The 22,350-nt window shown below is 38.2% G+C and overlaps 1 long non-coding RNA gene across 1 annotated transcript in view; it reads left to right on the top strand.

Annotated features, from left to right (window-relative positions):
• LOC120614994 (uncharacterized) overlaps positions 1-19,537 on the top strand; it is a 45,049-nt gene extending 25,512 nt beyond the window's left edge. The window contains exons 3-4 of the long non-coding RNA XR_005656172.1: positions 5,338-5,840; positions 18,321-19,537. This is a non-coding gene — a long non-coding RNA (uncharacterized LOC120614994). The remainder of the gene's footprint in view (positions 1-5,337; positions 5,841-18,320) is intronic.
• The last annotated feature ends 2,813 nt before the right edge of the window (positions 19,538-22,350 follow it).

The following is a 22,350-nucleotide window of genomic DNA, read 5'->3' as shown; positions in this document are numbered from 1 at the left end:
ATCACCCACACACTGCAATCTGGTAGGATGTGGAGGAAGGTAAGCAAGGGATGCTTTTGTCCATTTCTGAGCTCTGTGGAAGAAGATGTAGTTTGCTGGCAGCGGGTGCCAGAGCATACAGTGTGCAGTTAGACAGTGCCTGGAATGCGGGGTGGAGCTGGCTAGATATTCTATACCTGAGCTGATAAGGAGGAGAATCCAACTGACAAGGCAGCATTGTCTGACAATGAGAAAGAGGAAGAAAACAAGTCCTTTTTGATGGGAGTCGGTCAAGGGTGAACGATCACAAGAATGATTGGTAAAAAATTCCAGTGCCCAGGTGTCATCTCCAGAGATTGTGATTACATTAGTCTGTGATGAGTACCAGACATTTGAAATGTAATGTGCAACCAAGGTTGAGAAATCAGTGTCCTAGGATTTCACTTCATTTCCTGAACACTAGGGTTTGGTATCACTGATATCACAGCTTTGTCTTCCACAAGTGTCCTTCACGGTAATAAGTCATCACTCTGAGGTTACTGGTCTCCTAATGTCGAATAAAACAATATGATTATTACCAGGAAACCGCTTTGTGCTCATCAGATGGAAGCCATCTTTTTCTGAACATTCCAAGTGATTTTGCTTCTGGGGCCAAATTATGCAGCCATTCACAACAGACTGGCTGAGCAAAATTAACAAAAGCATAATTAAGCAAGCTTTCCTCTGTTGTGCCATTTGAAGGGTTCTTATAATTTTTTAAAATAATAAAATAGTAGGGGAACGAGTTAAGAAGATGATTATTTAAATTACAAGTTAGGCTTTCGATTCAATTAAATTCAAATTATACCTCTAATGAAGTGGATCATTAGTGATAGTTTTGAATTAAAAAACAAGACGTAAGGGATAAAGCCTGGGCTTTGGAGTTGAAGTACGGCAATAACTTAGCAGAAGGGGACGGATAATTTCCAAGCTGGCTTAGTCCTACATTCATTGTGTCTCCCATGACAAGTCCTGGAAAATCTGCCCTTGCATATTTGAGAATTATTAGATCTGTGTGGAGATATGATTCATGAGTATTTACTATGCACATTTTGAGATCTTGGCACTACATTATAGACTATGGATTATGCCAGTAAGTTTTTGAAAAGCAAGATTTGCATGTGTAAAATCTTAATTGTTTTTAACATCTTCCTACTTCTCTTCTCATTGACTATCTCTCTGTTCTTGGCATCCAGTGCTTCCTCTTGTCCCCTTCCTGTTCTCCGTACAGCTACCCCTTCTAAGAGCTGCCTCTTCGATTTTTTAAACTTAAGGACATATCTAGAAAAATAATGGTCAAGTCTGAGACAAGACGACAAGGATGGGGAGGTTCAGGAGATGCCAGATAATTGGCAGTATCTCATTTGGGCCGAAGCTATATATGATCCTGACTTTGAGAAGGAGTTTGGTGCCAACAAATGGCATCAGTGAAAGTCTTAAAAAACTCTTCCCTATCAAGACACCCAAGTTCCTCCCTGTCTCCTGAGTCCTAAGTACCGGGAAGGCAGTTAACAGCCATCACCTTTGCTTTCCTCCTTGTGTAGGCCTCTCACTCCGCACGCATTGCCATAGTTCTTGCCACATACTCTAAATAACACCAGACTCTGCCCAAGCTTTAACAGCCCTGCGTGATCTATGTCCTGCCCTCTGCTCCAATAACAACACCAACTTACATTTACGGAGCGCTCACTCCGAGCCAGGCATTGCCCTGTGTGCTGATTGTAATTCAGTCACGTCGTTCTCAAAACAAACCTTGGGGTATTCATCCTGATTTACAGATGAGAGGACAGGCCTTGGTTTAGATCCCTTGTCTGAGATTACACAAGTCCAAAGGAGTGGGGTGGGATTTAAACAGTGGTGGTCTAGTGAGGAATTATTTCTTAAAGGACTTGCTGTAAGGGCAGAGTTCTGGGCAGGGTCAGACCTACCATATAAAGAGGAAGAAAGTATAGTCCTCCCACGGGCAAGGGTCAGGAGAGAGGAGTAGAGATGGACCTTGTCCATGCCACAGTTATAGAAGACACGTTCCAACCGTGAACCAACCCACATGCTCTTGTCTGTCTCTCATTGCTATCCACTTGTAAATGAACTTTTTATTGAAATACACATTTGGAAAACTGTTCAAGTCGTAAGTGCACAGCTTGACTGATGAACTTTCACAAAGGAACAGACACTCATGTAACCAGTACCGACCAAAAAAAGGATAATCACCAGCACCCCCAAACCCCCTTGCACGCCTTACTCATTTACACTATTTTCCTCAAAGGTAATACCATCCTGATTCTTTTTACTATAGTTTTTTCTGTTTTTGAAGTTTATATAAAGAGAATCATACATATTCACTTTTTTTGCATCTGGCTTCTGTTGCTCAGCCTTTTGTGTCTGAGATTCATCTATGCCATTTTGTGTCAGTAATTTGTGCCTATTGCTTAGCATTCCATTGCTTAATACATATCATGATTTCAAAAAAATATATGCCATGATTTATTTATCTGTTCTGATGAACATTTGGGTTGTTACTATTTTTGGCTACTATAAATTATGCTTCTATGAACATTCCTGTACATGTCTTCTGGTGCCTATAAATATGCGTTTCATTGGCTATATGCAGAGGAGTGGAATTGCTGGGCTATAGGATATGCATATGTTCAGATTCAGTAGATAATGCCAAATAATTTTCGAAAGTGTTTATACCAAGTTATACTCCCACCAGAGTTCCAGTTGGTGTATAGTGGTGTTCTTATTCTTTTTCATTCTTGTGGATTTGTTTTGGTATTTCATGGTGATTTTAATTTTCAGTTCCCTTAAAAATAATAATGTTGAGTGCCATTATTCATTGGCTATTTGACTATTCGCTTTTGTGAAGTGGCTGTTTAAGTTTTTTCCCCATTTTCAATTGGGCTATCTCTTTCCTATTGATTTGTAGGAATTTTGAAAATGCATCTCATCAGTCTATTTTGCAAGGATTTAAAAATCTATATGCAATTAGCCAAATACAATTCCTTCATACCCAAAGTTAAGAATAGTACTTAATACTTTGTTAATTGTTGAAAAAGTATCCATTTGTTATTTAAAAGATTGGTCCCAGATTCGCCTCTTTGCAGATATGGCATTCCTGCACTCAATGATGACAAGGTAGTTATTCTGAGAAAGCTTGCTTCCCTCCCTTCCTTCCTCCCCCTCCATCTTCCTATCCCCATCCCTCCCTCTGTTCCTTCTTCTATTCTCCCTCTTTCTTTCTTCCTTCCTATAATAATTTATATTTACATAAAAACTCTATACTGAGTTTTTTATAGAGAGTTTGTTCTCAGTCTATAGTCCCCAGCCTCTTTTATGAGAACACTATAAACAACTGGGAGTCCAAATTGCCAAAGCCATCTTGAGAAAAAAGAATGAGGCTGGAGGCATCACTCTGCCCAACTTCAAATTATATTACAAAGCAACAGTAATCGAAAAGCATGATATTGGCAGCAAAACATGGACCAGTGGAACAGAATCGAGAGTCCAGAAGTAGACCCCTATTTATATGGGCAAATAATTTTTGACAAAGAAGCCAAAAACATACAGTGGACAAAGGAAAGCTTCTTCAATAAATGGTGCTGGGAAAACTGGAAAGCCACCTGCAAAACAATGAAACTAGACTGTTGTCTATCACCACACACCAAAATTAACTCAAAATGGATTAAGGACCTGAATATAAGACCTGAAACAATAAAATGCACAGAAGAAAACATAGGAATGAAACTCAAGGACTTTGGACTTAAAGAGGATTTTATGAATTTGACCTCAAAGGCAAGGGAAGTAAAAGTGAAAATAATTGAATGGGACTACATCAAACTAAAAAGCTTCAGCTCAGCAAAAGAAACCGTCAACAAGGTAAAGAGACAACCATCAGAATGGGAAAATATATTTGCAAGCAACGCCTCTGATAAGGGCCTAATATCCAAAATATACAAAGAACTCATACGACTCAATAATAAAAAAAACAAACAATCCAATCAAAAAACGGCCAGAGAATCTGAACAGACACTTCTCCCCAGAGGACGTACAAATGTCTAATGAACATATGAAAAGATGCTCAACATCACTAGCTATTAGAGAAATGCAAATCAAAACCACAATGAGATACCATCTCACACCTGTTAGAATGGCTATAATCAACAGGACAAGTAATAACAAATATTGGAGAGGATGTGGAGAAAAAGGAACCCTCATACACTGCTGGTGGGACTGCAAATTGGTACAGCCACTATGGAAAACAGTATGGAGGTTCCTCAAAAAACTAAGAATTGATCTACCATAGGATCCAGCAATCCCTCTACTGGGTATTTACCCTAAAGACTTGAAAAATCATATCCATAAAGATATTTGCACACCAATGTTCGTAGCAGCACTATTCACAGTGGCCTGGACATGGAAGCAACCAAAGTGTCCTACGATAGGTGATTGGCTAAAGAAGCTGTGGTACGTATATACAATGGAATATTACTCAGCCATAAGAAGAGATGAAATACTGCCATTTGTGACAACATGGATGGACCTGGAGATAATCATGCTAAATGAAATAAGCCAGACTGAAAAAGTAGAAAATCCCATGATATCACTTATATGTGGGATATAAGCCTAAAAGTAACAAAAGAACAGGACAAACAGAGACTCATGGATATGGACTGTAGACTAGTGGTTACCAGAGGGTAGGGGGTAGGAGAGGAGGAGGGATGGGCATAAATAAAATATAGGGAGTATAGGAGGGTGAAATGGGTAAGGAGATCAAATGGAGCTGTAGGGAAACTGGACTTTGAATGGTAAACACACAATAGAATATACAGACGTTAAATTATAATGTACACCTGAAAATTATATAATTATATTAACCAATGTTACTCCAATAAATTTAATTAAACAAATGAAAAATAAAAAAAAAAACTGGGAGTCAATTTTATGTAAATAACCATATTAGAAATGCCTTATGATGGTGCTTTATGAGTACTATATTTCATGAGAGTCATTTAAAACTGTTTTGAAAATTCATTTGAGAGAGAGAGAGACTCCCGAATATATACTCATTAAAGAATTTCAAATGAATCGTAATACAAAAAGAACATCTATAAAATATGGAGTAACAAATAATGCCATTCTTATGCAGCTATGCTTGGTAAAGCACACGTGGCAGACAAACATTTGGAGCTGCACGAAAGATAAATGCTTTCATTACAGAAGCATTCTCCGGATTACAAAGGGATCCACGATAATTCACATAACGCTGTTTCACGTCTCTAGGTTCTTTTTGCTCATGCTGTTTCATCTGTCTTTTTACAGAGCGAGCTCCTCGACTATGCTTAAAACAATTTTATTTACAGAAAATGATTTCTGTATAAACTTTATAGCTAACTATTGCACCAAATAGGCTCTGAAGAGAATATCTGTAGAAAAGGAACACTTCACAGACATCACAAGAAGAAAACTTCCTGTGAGTGCTTTGTCCCAGTTGCCACAGTGGATCTCCTCTGATCACTCCACACTCCCAGCTCTGGCGTCAGGCAACGTAGGCAAAACGGCAAGAAATCAACAGGATCCACGGGCCCTTCCAAGGCTGAATTCATGCCTTTTTACTGCTAAATTCTTACTGAATGTAATAAAACTCAGCCACATTTGAAATAAAAACTACAATTGAATGCTTAATCTACTGAAAGAAATAGCCTGAGCTAAAAGGTGTTGAAGGAGTCTCCATAATTTTAAACCTCAGATTCTGGTAGAGAATATAGGAGGAATATAAAGCCACTTGGATTACAAAGTGCCAGTGAGAAAACATGATTCATGTGGTGAGTATTACTCTAAAGGGGAACAGAGAAATGGGGTAGTAGGTGGAGAAGGATGTGGAGTCAAGCAATGATTGTTTTAAGATTGAAGAAATAGTAGCATATTTGTTGATGGGAACAATCTAGTAGAATGGGAAAAGTTGATGATGCGTAAGAGAGGAGAGAATTTCTGGAGTGACATCATTGAGTGGTGAGAAGAGATGGGATCCCATGCACGGGAGAGGGGCACAGAGCACATGCTGAAGGAATGAATGACTTAGCATGTAGGGACCCATTTTCACTTTTATATTTAGCATTAAATGGAATCTTGGTACAGTACAATGATTAGAAGCAGAGAATTTGGAGTCTAAGCGACTCTGTGATGTCTTGGGCACATTACTTAGACTCTAACACAGCTTATGCATCTGTAAAGTAGACATCATAGTAGTGCCTCCCTCATAGGGTTGCTGGAACTAGTAAATGTGGCAAAGTATGTAATTTCCTAGTAAAGTACTAGGCACAAAGACAGGGCCTCCAAAGTAGTAACTGGTGTTAGCACTGCCTCTGCCTTGAAAGGCAGCCCTAGGTCCCCAGAGCGAGGTGTCGGGGGTCATTGCTACACGAAGCCCATGTGCACCCTGGGAGGAACACAGATTTCCTTCTTCTCTGGCAGATTGTGCTGCAATAATGCAAAACGTATGTTCTCTGTTCCAATTCTGAAGGAGAGGTTCAGGAGAGTGATGTTCCCTAGAGTAGAGCAGATTGCAGGGCTGAGGTGAACTGCCTGAGGACAAGATGGGTAAAATGGGGAGAGGGAAAGATGATTCACTCCTCGGCAAAGGTAAGCAAGAATGCCTTGAGCAGGTGCTCAATAAACAGTGATACCACACCCTGAGGATCTGAAAGCCCATGCAAAGGGGAATATAAACCTGAAAATTAATTAACAATTTTAACAAAGATGGGCCAGGTTTTAGTATCTCAGTATAATAATTAAATAAGTATTTACAATTTGCCACAATGTACAATAGCCTGTCAATCAACGTTCCTCATCAATGGTTTTTAGAGACTTTATTTTGACAGATTGTGCAATAACATCCAAAACACTAATTTATCAGCTCTTTGTGGCTGATAATTTGAGTTGTTGAAGGTAATATTAGGGAAAAACAAGTTAAGGTGGTTCTGAACCTGTGTTGAATAAGTTTATTAAGTATAAAGTTCACATTCTGGTGAAATATTGATGAGAAAAGGGACCCAGAGTAAGATAACTAGGGAAAAGAGAAAATTATGATCTTTTTGAATTAAAAAAACAAACAAACCATCATATGCAGGAGTCACTAAAAATAACATGACTTCATAAAATTTTCATGACTACATTTCAAAGGCTAAAGTCCAGTGATATAATTAATTGAGAGTATGTTACACTTATGTTGTCAGCTATAATCATATCAAATTGATCATTTCTGGCTTTTGTACTGACTGTACTGCCTGCCAGTCAATGATAATGTCCCTTAATTCAGTAACTGTGAACAGTGCCTTGCAAATTATAGATAGCAATATTTCATTTGTTTCATGTCTTAAATTTACCAGAGGGCTCATTTTCAGCCAATACTGTCATTTTCACCAGTTACTGTCATAACTAAGTCATAAAATCTTTTTTAAACTAATTTTTTTGTGTTACAATTATCATGAATTTTTTGTTACCTCTTTTCTGCTTTTGGTTTTCAGCTATGACAATTGTCTTGATTCTTTTCTATACCTCTATATTTTATCATAAGATATAGAGGAAAGATAATATCTAAAGATAATTTTTGAGGCTGAAGGTCTTTTACTTATTACTAAGTCATAATGTTTTGATACTTGCCAACATATCATAGGTTCGCCAATTCTTGAAGGGTTAAGAAAATAGCCACAAAGTGGGAGCGTGGCATCGCTGATGAGTTTCTTATGTCCCCCAAACCTAGTTCCTGGACTGTCTTCAATACGATACCAATAGGTGACATGATATGTGTCAGATCCCTCTCTAGAGTCCATGGATAGATGTATTAACTGTGCAGAGTTAGGGGCTTTCATGTATGTTATTTAATCCTTCTAATCATCCCATTATAAGGTCAGTATGACTGTCTCCATTTTAATGAGTTAACAGGTGAGGAAACAGGCTCAGAGAATATAAGTGAATGGCTTGTCCACGGAATTAGCAAAATTGGGATACAAACCACTATTTTCTCACTCTAGACCTGGCATTCACAGTGTTCTATCCCTTTAGCCACAAGACTTTGTCTTGGGGGGATAGCGCCGACTAGAGCTTCATATCTCCTGCCCTCCTTTTGGCTATAGATTGATTCCTTCTTTCATTCTTTCCTTTCTTCATTCATTTGGACATGTATACTGAGCACCTACTAGGTCTAGGTTCTAGGCACTCTGCTACCCAATGGTATGTAAGATGAATAGCAGATACATGGTTCTTGCCTTTGTAGAGTTTATGTTCTAGTGGGAATCACCCACCAAACAGAAATTTCATGTGAGATGAGTATGGCCAAGACATTGGGGGAGGGGGTGAGATTCTATACAGAGGGACCTGCCCAAATAATCTTTGAGTGAAATCTGAAGGCTCATATCATGACTCTGTCTTATCATTGTATCACATCTGCAGAAATATCAGTCTGGCTTGTAAAACTCACTAAAAATTTTAGTGCAGTTTCTTGATGAAATGCCAAAGAGATTAACCACAGAACATGATATGAGTAACATCTACTAAGCACTTACTAACTGTGTGAAGTACAGTTTCCTTCGGAGGCAGACACTATTAATGCCCCTGCTTTAGAGATAAGAATGCAGAGCCACGAGGAGATTAAGTGACTGCCCAAGGACACAGCTAGTAAGTAATGAAAATTGGATGTAAACTCGAACATTCCATCTCTTAATCACTATGTTGCATTATCACTTAGAAATATTTCCTAAAACTCTTTTCTGTTCTTTCCTTCTCCATGTAAAGCACCTAAAAAAGTATTACTCAAATTTAGGCCTCCGGTTTTCCTGACTTCACTTCCCCACTTTCTCTACTTTAGGCTTTTTAAAGTAAAGCAACTTAGTGTTTTTGGCTTTTTTTTTTTTTGCGGCCATTATGAACTGACCTATTATCTCAATTGCCACAACAAAGGGAGGGACCAGGATGATCCAGTAAGAGAGTCTCCCCTCTCCCTTAAAAGGCATGTGTGTGAAATTGTGTACGGGTGTGTTCTCCCTTGAACAAGGAGAGGTTTGGGCCTTTCACTGGCAAATGCTTTGAAATTTCATTTCTTTTATTACTATTGGAGAGAAGTTAAAAGTTATTAGCCAAGCCAGAAGTGAGAAGAGTGACCATCAGAAGGAAAAGCACGTGCCAAGGCTCGAGGGCCCTGGGATACCCTAAGTGATAGGAGTGTCTTGTGCTAACAAGGTGATTCACGGTGAGCCTCCAGGTAGTTTCAGGATGGAGTCTGTTCACCAGAAAGACCAACCACAAGATTAGAGATTTTGAACTTTGGGCCAGCCCAACTTCCAGGGAAGCGAAGAGGGCTGGAGATTGCATTTTAGTCACAGGGCCAATGATTTAATCAGTCACGCCTACATAATGAAACTAACGAAATCCCCAATAAAATCTTTGGACACCGAGGCCTATGGAGCTTCCGGGCTGGTGAAAATGCTGACGTGCTGTGAGGGTGATGCGTTCTGATGCCATGGAGACAGCATGGAAGCTTTGCATCCAGGACCCTTCTAGAATTGACCCTATGTGTAGCCATTATAACCAGTCTAGTTGTAAGCATAGCGATTCCCTGAGCTCTAGGAGATGTTCTTGCAAATTGTCACAACTGAGGGGAGTGACAGGAATCCTCAAATTTGTAGCCACGCTGGTCAGAAGTGTGAGGACTCCTGAAATTTATGACTGACATCTGAAGTAAGGGCAGTGTTGTGGAGGACTTTGCCCTCAAACCCATGAAGTTTAAATCTAGGTAATGTCAGAATTGAATAAAAAAGAACCAGAGGCCATGGAAATGGCGATTATCATGAGAAAATATTCAAGAAGCCTGCTTAAACCCAAAGGACTTGACAACTTTTTCTATGCAAAGCCATGGTTCTCTCTTGCTAATTCTGATGTTCACCAGGAAGGAGGTTGGCTGGGAGGAGATATCACTGTGGGGAAGGGGGTGGTTCTGTTGCTCTGATGGACTTTCCCCACTGGTGGCCTTCTGTGTTCTAACACAAACACTAGGCTCCTTTCAGTCTCTGCATCTTGGATGCTTCATTTCTATTTGTGAAGATGCACAAACTACAGATTATTTACCTTTTGTTTTGTTCACCCAGTTTGCTCCTGGCATGAACAGCCTGCTCTGTATGTTTGAGGAGGTAGTTGTGGGAGGGTGGTGGATGACAGAACAGTTAGTGGGGGCTGTGGATTATGTTACACACTGAACTTCTGCCTCATAAAACAGCTTCTCTGAGCAAATGTAGAATGCATCTTCTCAGTTAATTAAGCCAAATGCATAGTGAACAACTTGTGGGCTTTCCTGGAATCATTTGGGGCTTGCACTCAGCCTTTGAGTCTAAGGAAGTTATTCATGAATAATTTAGTATTTGAGAATGTTACCTGAGAACTAAGACTCTGGGCTACTAATTGGCCACCCAGAGCCAGGAAGCTTTTTGTGTCACTCTTGCTTTTTTCATAGAGGCATAATCATGCAAGACAATTTCCCTAAGGAATAAACACCTTTAGCCATATCTTGTGATATTCCATGTAGGCTTTTGTATGTAAGGGACTGAGAGGCAAGAAGTATTGTGGATCGACTACACAAGAGAAAGTTTAGAGAAGGAATGTCTGTGTGGGGGCTGTTATTCATTCGGAAAGACTTTGCTGTCAGAAGAGAAATTAATTCCTTCGGTTAAAGGACAGTCACATGGATGAGCCTTACTTTCTGACTTATCCACATAAACTACTGGGAGAGCTGAACGGTATGATCTGAAGAACCCTCCAGGCCCTAAACAGGTTGGTACCCTTTGCCCTACCTTCCTGCTTTCTCTGCCTGGTCATCATGAAGCCTTCAGACATCCTGAGACTAAATACTGGCTGGCAGCAGGTAGAAGTGGTATCCCAGCTCCTCGTGAGCTCTGTACCCATAGGAAGTCACCACTTCAGGCAACTGCTCATTCATGCTACTCTAACCTTGACCCTGGCTTCCCACATAACCACCATCAATGTTCCTCTCGATTTTTGATGTTGATAGGGAATATGAAAGTAGCCCACAGACATATCTGGGTTCAAATCCTGGCAGTTACTCACAGCTGTGTGACTCTAGCAGCTCGGGCAACTTCTATATGTTGTGGATCTCCTCTTTACAAGTGAATAATATGGCCTTCTAGGTTTGTTGTGAGGATTAATTACAATAATCTAAGCAACGCTGTTAGTACAGGGCCTGACACATACTAAATACTGGCAAATAGAAGCTAATAACATTATTTATATCATGTTTGTGAATGAGCCATCAGTCAAAAAATTTACTCAGAAGGCCACGTGGTTCATGAAAAAGATAAATTACAGAGTGTAGTTAAATTGCTTATAGTGCTTATGAAGACAAAAAAGATTGGGTTATCTTTTTTTCTTTTCCATGGTGGGCATAGACTTCTTCTGGCCAGACTTGGGGACAGGCACTGCGTGAATAAGAATTGAGGTCTGAGAGCAAGCCTAGACCTCTCCTAGAAAAATCATTCCTAATATACAGTCCATTGACTAGCAAGGTAAATTTTAAAGATAAAACATTTTTTCTTAATGTATCTTTTACTGTCATAAACCAGAAATAGGTCTCAGTTAATACTCTTTTTCTCAGCCTCTATGGAGGCACTTTTAGTTGCAAGGAGACAAACTCATTCAGGGTACCTTAAGCAAGGATCCTCAAGGCAACAGGAGAGGGACCCGAAAACAGAGACTTGACTGTTGCAGCCTCAGAGAGACTGGCCGGTGGGCTGGTCAGGGTTCAGAATAGTTGTACATGCCTCTGCCCCCCATTAATGTTATTCTGCTCAAGTTTCTTCTACTTCTGCAGTTGCCAATTGTTCGAATCTTTCGTATTTTTCCCAATTTGAATTTCCAAAGAGAAAGTCCAGTTTGTCTATTGATCATCATCTCTGTTTGGGGAGAGCTTCTTATGGCTGGACATGGCATAGGCACAGAACTAAGAATGAGCCCTGGACTCTTTGATTCAGCGTTGGATAGTGTTAGAGTTGGTGATAGAGGTGACAAGTCTCATTTAGTAATAAAACGAAGAACCTTGAAAAAACAGACTCTAGGCTCAGGTGTTCTGTATTCCCAGAGAACTAACCATCTCCTTTCAAGTTAGAGAAAAGGTTTGGAGTCTTTATAGATTAACTGCCTTAAAGGCACTCAGAATATAAACATTGAGCAGGGTAGAATGAAGATGCTATCTTGTAGGATTTATATCCTTTCTGTATCTTGCCATCATAAAATGGGTGCTGGCTAGTTTATCTGCAAATTTCCTGTGAGACTTCACTTTAACAACAATGGTTTATTGTCACACAGCCCTGAACCTTAAGCTTATGATGTTAACTTACTAACTGTGGGAGATTATAGTTACTCCTTGTGTGTTTGTTATGCAAAATTATATTTAAATTTACTCACTGACCTTCTAGTAGTTTACCCTTTGACTATTGCTCTACTGATCATGTTATAATCGATTCAACCAATACAAAGACCTATTCAGATTCTCTTGGAGTTGCACATGGCGGTGGGTAACAAACACCCATTTTCTTCTCTGTATAAACATACCAAATAAATGGTTTGTTTAGTTGAGTAGCTTTAAAACTTCCACCACGTCCACTGCTACCATCCTGGCCCAATTTACCACCATTACTGGTCTGAATTTTTGCAAAAATCTATCTAATCTCTGTACTTCTGCTCTTGCCTTCTTGTAGTCTATGCTTAAGATAAAACCGAGAGTAACACTGTTAAAATAAGTCTTCTCTGACTCTTTTACTGGCTTCCCACCTCTCTTAGAGTGAAATCTAAATCCCTGTGTCACCTGAGTGACTTTGCCTCTTGACCTCTCCAAACTCTTCTTCAACTTCTCTCCCCTTGTTCACTCTGTTCTAGCCTCCCTGGCCTCCTTGTTCTTCATTCAAAACAGGAATACTCCTGCCTCAGGGCTCCTGCACTTCTGTTCTGGCTTCATGGAATGTTCCTTGCTCAGATACCTATATGGCTCCTGCTTTCCTTCTTCAGGTCTTTACCCAAAGGTCACCCTTTCTCTGAACATTGTATTTAAAATGTAATACCTTCCTTGTTTTCAAGACGTGAATCTTTTTATTCTCCTTTCCTGTTTTATTTTTTTTTCAATATCACCAACTAGTGTATACATATTTCACTTGTTTATTTTGTTGTTTGTTTTCTCTCATTAGATGGGGATTCTATTAAAGCAGAAATATTTTTCTTACCAGCTCCTGCTCTGTGCTGCTGAATTCCTAGCACCTTACAATTTCTGACATAGTAGATTCTCAAAAAATATTTAATGAATAGATAAATGAAAAAATACAAATCTCAGCTTTTTTTCTTAATAGAGGTTACTGGGCTTCCTACTGCCGGGTTGATTTTACGTTGGGCACCCTGTAAGGTCTCTGATAGGACAGTTTTTCTAACAAAGAATGTGGTTGCACCACGATTGGTCTAAGTTGCCCAAGTCCTTTGGCCAAAGATAGTTTACATTGTGATTAAGTCCAAGTTATGGGAAAGCTACACTTCTCAGGGAGACAGATAATGTCAGGCTGTCCTTGGAAAATGTGGGAGCATCCAGACTCCCTCAAAGAGAAGGAACTAGGTACATACTTCTGGTCTTACAGATGACGACAACTGATTACAAGCTAGACCACCAAGACAGGAGCTTGGTCATTTCTAACTCATCCCTACCCCTAGAAAAACAGCTCAAGGCACTTCCGATTCTAAATCTGAAGCACATTCCTGGCTTTATGGCAGATCTGGAAGCGTCTAGAGAAGACTACTTTGAGGGAGGACAAGAGAACTTCTTGCTCAAAATATGCTCCTTCTATCTCAGCTTTCAAAGCATCTAGAATTCCACCATTAGGAATCTAATGCTATTAGACTTGGGAGATTTTTGTTGTCGCTGTTCTAAAGAGTATCTTCTTAAGATGCTCTTGTGCCCAGAGCAGATATTATGCAAACTAATACTTTATGGGAAATGTCTATCCTTAACAGTTAGCTTTTAGAAAAATTGCAGAAATCGATCATTGGCTAAGTGCCTAGAAGGAGGAAAGGAAGAACAGGAAGTAGTTGAAAAAAATCAGGAAGAAAATCATGCTGAAATAATATAAGAAAACCTAACTCCCAAAGAAGCATTTCTATACCGATGTTAGGTCATTGGCATACATGTAATCCAAGATACGCTACTGGGAAGACAGGCCCTTTCTGTTGGAATTATTTTTTTGATAAACAATGACATTGTAGTCTTTTGCCAAATTTTGCTTTGGGACATATCTTTAATCATAATCTCTAGATTAGGAGCAAAGGAAAACAAAAGCAGATGCATATTCTGTCATCCATGAGATGAGTCTTAGGCAGATGTTTGTTTACAGAAAGGCATTTAAAGTTAAGAGGACAAGACAGCTGTCTGTAAAGTAGGAAGTAGAATTAAAGTAGTCCATGATTTTGGAAGGTTTTTGGCTTGAAGAATAGCTGTTTACATCTAAGTGGCACATGCAAACTCCAAAGGCTTCTGTATACATTTATTTTTTTTCCCCTGAAGGTACCTATCTTTGTCTCTAAACTAAAAGAGGCTGTTCCCTATGGCATTGGAGACTAAGGAGGTACAGGTGGAAACTAGGCCCTTGGAGGATGGATGGGCCAACAATGTTAGTAAGTTATTAGGGGATGGTTTGCTATCTTCCCACTTGTAGATAGACAGGGATAGGAAAAGGGGATACACTGGGGGATAAGTAGAGAATTCTCTGTAGGTTGAAAGTGGGAAAGTTATTTTATAATTCGACTCCCCCTACCTCAATCAATAAACACTCCAATTTTTTTGTCAAAGGTGAGATTAAAAAGCAATGATTTTTTAAGATTACTGATATTTCAGTAGGCTGCAGAAAAAGCTTTTTTCCCAGTTTTTAAAATAACTTTGACCTTTATAATTACTTTAAAAGCAACATATACTTACGTTTGAAAATTTGGAAAATACAGGAAAGTATAAAGGAAATATAAATCACTCACAATCCCATCACATAATATTTTGATGTTATAGTTCTTTTTCTATTCATACTTTAAAAAGTAATGCAGTTATACTGCATATCCTGTTTTGTGATTTCCTTCTTTCACTTAGTTTATCATGTGCTGTATATTTTCCCATATTAAGTTTTTCTAAAAAAATTTTTAACTACATTGCATTTTAATATATACAGGTATCAGTATTATTGAACTACTCCTCTATTGTTGGGCATCTAGATTTTCTTTTTATTGCAGTGTGAACATTTGCTTTGAGTTTAAATAGAAATAAAAACTGAAAATGCAATCCTTAAACAAAGTTTTCATTTCTTCTTCCTAAGACCTTAACCCATTAACATTCAAAATGTCCTTTGGCTGCTGCCTGAAGGCAGAACTCTTTTTTGGCTGTCTTGCAAATTGAAGAGGATTTCCTAACAGTTTTCAGGAGGGAGATGGTGAAAATGGGGTGATTGGGTGGAGGTGGGGAATGAGGACAGTTCTCATTAGCAGTTAGCCATGGAATTAAATCTGAATTCTTGAAGTATTTAGAAGGCAAAATTATGATAGCATGGATTCTAAGGTGTGTGTATGCTTGGCGGCTGACATGGGGTTTGTTGGTGGTGAATATGAATTATTCAAAACAGAATTAACATGCTGAGGTTGAAGGTGAATTGGATAAATCTTATTCTCTTTTTCTCCCAGCTTTATTGAGATATAATCGACATTTAACATCTATAAGAATAAGGTGTACAATGTGATGATTTCGTACATGTATATATTGCAAAATGTTTACCACAATAAAGTTAGTTAATACATCCATCACCTCACAAAAATATCATGTTGTTGATATGGTGAGACAATTAAAACTCTATTCTCATAGGAACTTTCAGGTATACAACACAGTATTGTTAACTACAGTACCATGCTGTGCCTTAGGTCCCGAAACTTATCTCATACCTGGAAGTTTGTATCCTCTGCCCAACATCTCTCTATTTTCCCAACCCTTCGGGTCCTGGCAACCACTGCTCTACTTCTATGAGTTCAATGTTTTCAGTTATTTGTGTTCTCCAGTGGTTGAGGGTATGATCTTTGTCTTATTCATCTTTGTACTTCTTATACCTGGCACACAGCCTACTGTAGGTGCTCAGCAAATATTTAATAAATAAAAGCAAAGAGATAAGATAAAGCATTTGGACTTCCTTCCCTTTTAATTTCCTTCTGTTTGTTGTTTTCATTCTCCTTATCAATTACTCAGGGTTAGGATATTTAATTTAAAATTTATTTATTCAAAATCTTTGCTCTCTTAGAAGAAAAGAAGCCACAGGAACAAAGGCCAATTAAATATGTAACATTAGGTGGCTTTATCATGTTAAACATCAACTATGACCAGTAATAACATAAAAATCCCTTGATTTAAATCACAGCAGATGAAAGACTGGCCATTTTTTTGTTGGTTATTCTTTTTTCTGGACACATTCACATGTCTAGATTTATAGAAAAATTGAAGGGAGGGAGATGTAGCATGTATGGGGTTAATTTTTGTGTTAGATAAAAAGGTTTCCCTAGTGGGTATGAATGTGCTTTTTTGTCTGTGGAGAATTTTGCTGTTAGATTTAATTGAATTTGTTACTTCGTACAGCACTTGAAGCCCAAGGGAAATTTCACTTGTTTAATAAATCAGAGAAACAGGATTTTATAGAAATCCTAAGTGACCTGATAAAAACATAGTATAAAACATATCTAATTGTTATGATTAATTCAATTCAATAAACCTTTATGAGACATATATAAGCTACATTGCAAGGCCATTGAGGATCCGAAAGGAGGAGAGATGGCAGGAAGTTAAGAGTTTAGTATACTCCTATATGCAAATTGCTCTCTAAAATACATGTCTTGATGAAACCAGGGCTAGGTGGTGTTTCCGTGCCTAAAATATATACTTTACACACGGAGAACCTGTAGTACTGAGTGGAGAAATGTCGCAGAGGGCCCCAGGCTGGATCAGAATGGCAGATGCCCCTGAGGTGGGACATTTTACTACTTCCGCCACTATACCCCTATCTATAGCCAACATTCCTAACATGGCCTTTCTCCTAGCCTCTACCTCCACAGGTGGAGAAAGGAGACATGGAATGAAGGCACCACTTCCTTGGAGGTGCAGTGATGCCCTCCAGAATTTACAGAAGAAATAGAGACCACCATTTTAAATCTATTTTGGTCACAGATACCTTTGAGAATCTAATAACAACTTTTGAATCCCCTTCTCAGAAAACTGAAATAGATTCATACAGACAATACCATGAGCAACTTCCAGACTCCCTGACGCCCAACCCAGGTAAAAGCTAAATTTACCTCCTTCCTGGCACCAACTAGCTCTCCTCCTCTAACTGCGTCAATGAAAGAGCTCCTGAAAGCAACTAAAGGGACTCAGGAAACATCAGTGTGAGTTCTAATGCTCAACAACTCTGAAAGGAAACCACATAAGACACAAAAAGTAATGGCTCCCTGTCTCTCACCTGATGTAGAAATAAGTGATTCTTTTTTTTTTTTTTTTACAGAGAAAGTTGAAAATTTTAATTAGTATGACATTTAAAATTCTAAAGTAGTAACAAAACCTCTGAGAATGATCTAATGTAAAATAACTATTCCGATAGTGACAGAAGCCATTTGTTTGAAATAACTTTTCACATGGTAGATTCAGGAATTTATAGGGATAATGGAAAGCAGTGCGAATGATTTGTGTTTTATAAATAAAGACTTGTGATAAAGGAGAGGAAAAGTTGGTTATTCCATTATCTTTTATCCTCAAGTTATTCCTTCTTGTCTTTCTCTATCATCCTTGCTTTTCCTTCCTACATTTGAGATCAGGTTATTGATATTGAAAAAAAAATACAGATTTATTAAGCTATCAAAAAAGAAATAACTTTTTCAAATGCCAAGCAAAATTTATGGAGGAAAAATCCCTCAAGCTAAATAGTAGTTTGGAAATGTGATCTTTTAAAAAATATGGAGTACTTTTAAAAAAATAAGCTGATTGCTTTGGTACAAATATGATTTGTTAAGTGTATATAGCTACAAATTTAACTCAATGATATCCATATAAACCTTCCATAGCCCGAGTCAAGCAGGCAGAATTAACCTTCATCAAAAATGCTTTAATGCTGAGTTTTGTTTTATTTTTTTAAGTGAAGAATTTTGACCTCATATTGATTTTCTAATTTTCTTCCCCTTATCTCCCCAAAACCAAGGTTCTGAATACAGAGGATCACAGAGGGAGAAGTTTGATAATCCTCGACATTGAAGACCTTATATAGAGAGAGCTGAAGAAAATCACTCTGAACATTGTGCAAAGTTGATATATGTGTTGGAATTGTATCCCTTAGCAGTACTTTCATAGAGTTCCAATCTCTACATAACAAGTCATCCAAAAAGATGTGATAGCCTAGGATATCTGTACTGAGACCAGGGCCATCTCCTGAGTATGTATATACTTAAAGCTCTTAGTAATTACAAAAGAGGTCCTGGAGCCCAAGGGACTGCTGGGAAAAAAAAGATTGGGAAGATCAGCTATTGGCCTAACTCATCAGAGGTAACATAGATGTGGCAGAGATTGTTAATGTCCCGTTTGTGCATGGTTTTCTCTTTTTTCCTTTTAAAAATAGAATCTACTCATGTTTTAGGTAGACATATAATCACTTATGTACAGATTGCATTTCTCAAGTTTCCTTGCATTCGGCATGGCCTGTGGGATATGAATGAAAGTACTGTGTGTAAAGTAATCACGAATGTTAAATTGATAAGTGCAGATTAAAATATCCAAAGGATCTGGTTAAATTAGTTTGTAATTATGATCAATCATTAGTCAAATACCTCTTAAAATTATTTCTAAACTTTGCCATATTTGTAATATAATAAAGTTTGTAAGGAACTTAAAATCTTAAGAAACGACTAGGTTTTGAGTTTTGAATATATTTATTTTATTGTTGAGTAAATTTAGTATTCAATTGCTGATCAAAATGTAATTTGTGTTAAGGGCAGCAAGGCTGTTTTGGGTAGGTTACATAACTGTTAACACTTCGGATTTTCAATTATGTATGAAAAATGAGATGTGACCTTCTAGTAGGTTCGAATCACTGTCTAATTCGCTGATGCCCACACTTATTCATCAAATCCCCAGGCAGATAACAGCTACCTGAGACAAGAGGTAATAATAAATTGTTCTCCACAAAAGCAACTGAAGCTGTAGACACTGTCAATTGACTCATCTTTTCTTTGTTCCTAGAGAATAAGTCAGGGCTTTTCAGTTCAGAGATCATAGCAGCATATCCCTAAGGTCTTTAGTAATTTCAGACTGATCATATGTACCACATTCTTTGATTAACTATGACCTTTAGCAAAGAGAGCGAACGAATGAATAAAAATATCCTTGGCTGTTGAAAGAACTGCTTTAGGCATTATTTTTCTCACATATATATGTGTGTATAAATATATATATATACACACATATATATACACACATATATATGACAAAATATTGATTGAAATGTGCAAATTAAATGATGAAGGGATGAAAGTATTTCTTACTGCTATGCTGCCTTCTTTGGGCTTGAGCCAGTAGGTTAGCCCACTCTGATACTGAATATTCAACTAAATTCATGGAAAGTTCATTTTTCCTAACACCCCACCAGCCTTTCAGAATATTGAAACAGTCAGAGTCCACAAAGTCTGGGAGTCTGGTGTGGTGGTGACAGAATGGATGTGTCAAAGCCCAGTTACCACTTGGTGAAGAGTCGGAAGTGAACTTGAGTCCCAGATCTTCCACTTACTAACTAGGTCAATTAGGTCAAGTGATCTCAGCAATTTGAGCATGTTTCCTTCATATGAAAGAGCTTTCATCAGAATCAGATGACTAGATGTACAAGAAAAGGTTTTGCAAACTGAAGAGTACCATCTGAATATAAGGAAATCTACAGGTTGGGGTTTATTGAATAAAGTCTGGAAACGCATGATCCATAAAGGGAAATTTTTAAGGGATTACAGTATATATATTTATATGTGCCCTTCATATTTCTAAAGGAACTTGTAATCAGACAAAAAGAAATTGTGGTTGAATTAAAACTAAATTTTTCTAATAAGTCCAGACCAAAGCCCGAGTGATCAGTTTTCGAGATTGGAAAAGTCATGACATTTCTAGCCACCTACTCATGCACACAGAGGGCATTCTGGAACATCATAATTTATATGACCAAGATGGGTGACTACTTGCTAATTACTTTCAGGTTAGATTTTTAACTTAAGCTCAGATAGTTTTTCCAACTATCTGTCAGGCACCTGATCCTGGAGGCTTCACAGGCACCAAAGTCTCCATCTTTCATGCCTTCATCTGATCTTCTCCCTGACCAAGTGTGTTTTTGACCCCCTCCCCCTCCAAAAAAAACCCCAACATTGTTTCTCTAATGTGTATGTATCTTGATTGTTGGGAGCTCTATCAGCACTGAGAAAACTTGGGATACATCCATGGACAATGTGCAAAGATGAGAAACCTGGGAACCATCTTGAACTTCTTCTTTCTCTCTATCTCATATAAGTCCACTGATCACCAAATCCTGTTGATTCTCCCTCCTAATAATTACCTGCTGTTTGTTTTTGTTGTGATCTTCACCCCAACCCATAGCATCTATTTGTAGAATGTTTACAAGTGTCCACTCATAGGTCTTCCTACCTTTAAAAAATGCTCCCCTCAAATTCATTCTTATTCCAGCCAGAACTAGATTTACAAAAAGATGTGATAATATCTCTTTAGTGCTTGAAACCCTTTGATTTGGGTCTCTGACTGAACTTAGTGAAGGAAGAGCAGTGGTTCTCAAAGTTGGCTGCCATTTGAATCATCTAGGAAGCTTAAAAAAAATACTGATGCCTGGGATCCAATTCCAAAGCTGATTTAATTGGCCTGGGGTACAATGAGGCATCAGTAGTGTTTACTCTGCATGTCTGGGATTGAGAATCTACAGAAAGCTGCACAACTCCAGAGAGTAAGTTCTGGAATCAGACTGAATTGGGCCATACTCTTACAGTTTCGTGATTTGGTGCAAGTTATGTGATGTGTTGGTTTCATCATCTGTGGAATGAGAATAAAAATAATATGTATTTCATCAGGGTTTTGTGAAGATAAAAGTTGACTGCATTTCTTGTGCTTTGCAGAGTATCTGACATACAGTAATGGCTATTACAGCTGTGATTGCTATTATCATTAGTCATTATCATCAACGTCATCAAAATTATCATACACACCGCTCCTCGTCATCTCACCCAGTTTCCCAACAAGGGTAACACTGAAATTTTGGGTAAGATAATTGTTCACTGTATGTCGCTGTGCCCTGTACAGTGAGATATTTAGCACCCTTAGTCCCCTGACTACTATGTGCCTGCAACAATCACCTTCCAAAATGTCCATCCCCTGTGGAGTGTGGAGGGATCACCCCTAGTTCCACTGAGGTCTGGCTGCATCTTCTGTTTTATCTCTGCAGCTTTCTCCATTCCCTCTGTTTTTGGGGTGGGGTGGGGTGGGAGGACTGAACTAGGTACAGTTTTAGTCATAGTGCCCAGGCTGTTGCTCATACTTGAAACACACATCTGTACTTTTCAATCTGGCCACTTAGTACTCACTCCTCTTTGGAGTTTTTTTTCTAGAACTTTCTTTTCCCAGTCAGTATTTATTAGTCATTCACTCTATCACTTGTGAACTTTACACATTCCTTTAGAAGGATATCTGTTCTCTGAATTGTATTTATATGTACTCTCTATGAAAGATTCTTTACATATGTTTCACTCAATATTCATAAAAATGGCAAATTATGTATTAACACCTCCATTTTGTAAGGGATGATTGAAACTGGGACAGCTCTTTAAAAAAAAAAATGCCCTTACAACATAAGAGAAAATTTTTTTTGCCTAGCTCAAGATCTAAAGCTAGGCAATAAGTTCGACTTGACACCCAATGTAAAATTCATAAAAGAAAAATTTATAAATTGGACTTCATCAAAAATAAAAACTTTTGCTCTGCAAAAGACCCCATGAAGATGATGAACAGACAAGCTACAGATTTGGTAAAAATACTTTCAAACCACATATAGAGAACATACATGGACTCTCAAATCAATGGTAGAAAACCAAAACAATTAAAAAATAGGCAAAAGACACAGGAAGACATTTAACTGGCGAGGATATATAAATGGTAGATAAACATGTGAAGAGTTGTTCACCATCAGTAACCACTAG

The sequence above is a fragment of the Pteropus medius genome, unplaced genomic scaffold (assembly GCF_902729225.1).
Source record: "Pteropus medius unplaced genomic scaffold, Ma_sr-lr_union100, whole genome shotgun sequence".
NCBI classification, from domain to species: Eukaryota; Metazoa; Chordata; class Mammalia; order Chiroptera; family Pteropodidae; genus Pteropus; species Pteropus medius.
This window is presented reverse-complemented; position numbering and strand designations above follow the sequence as displayed.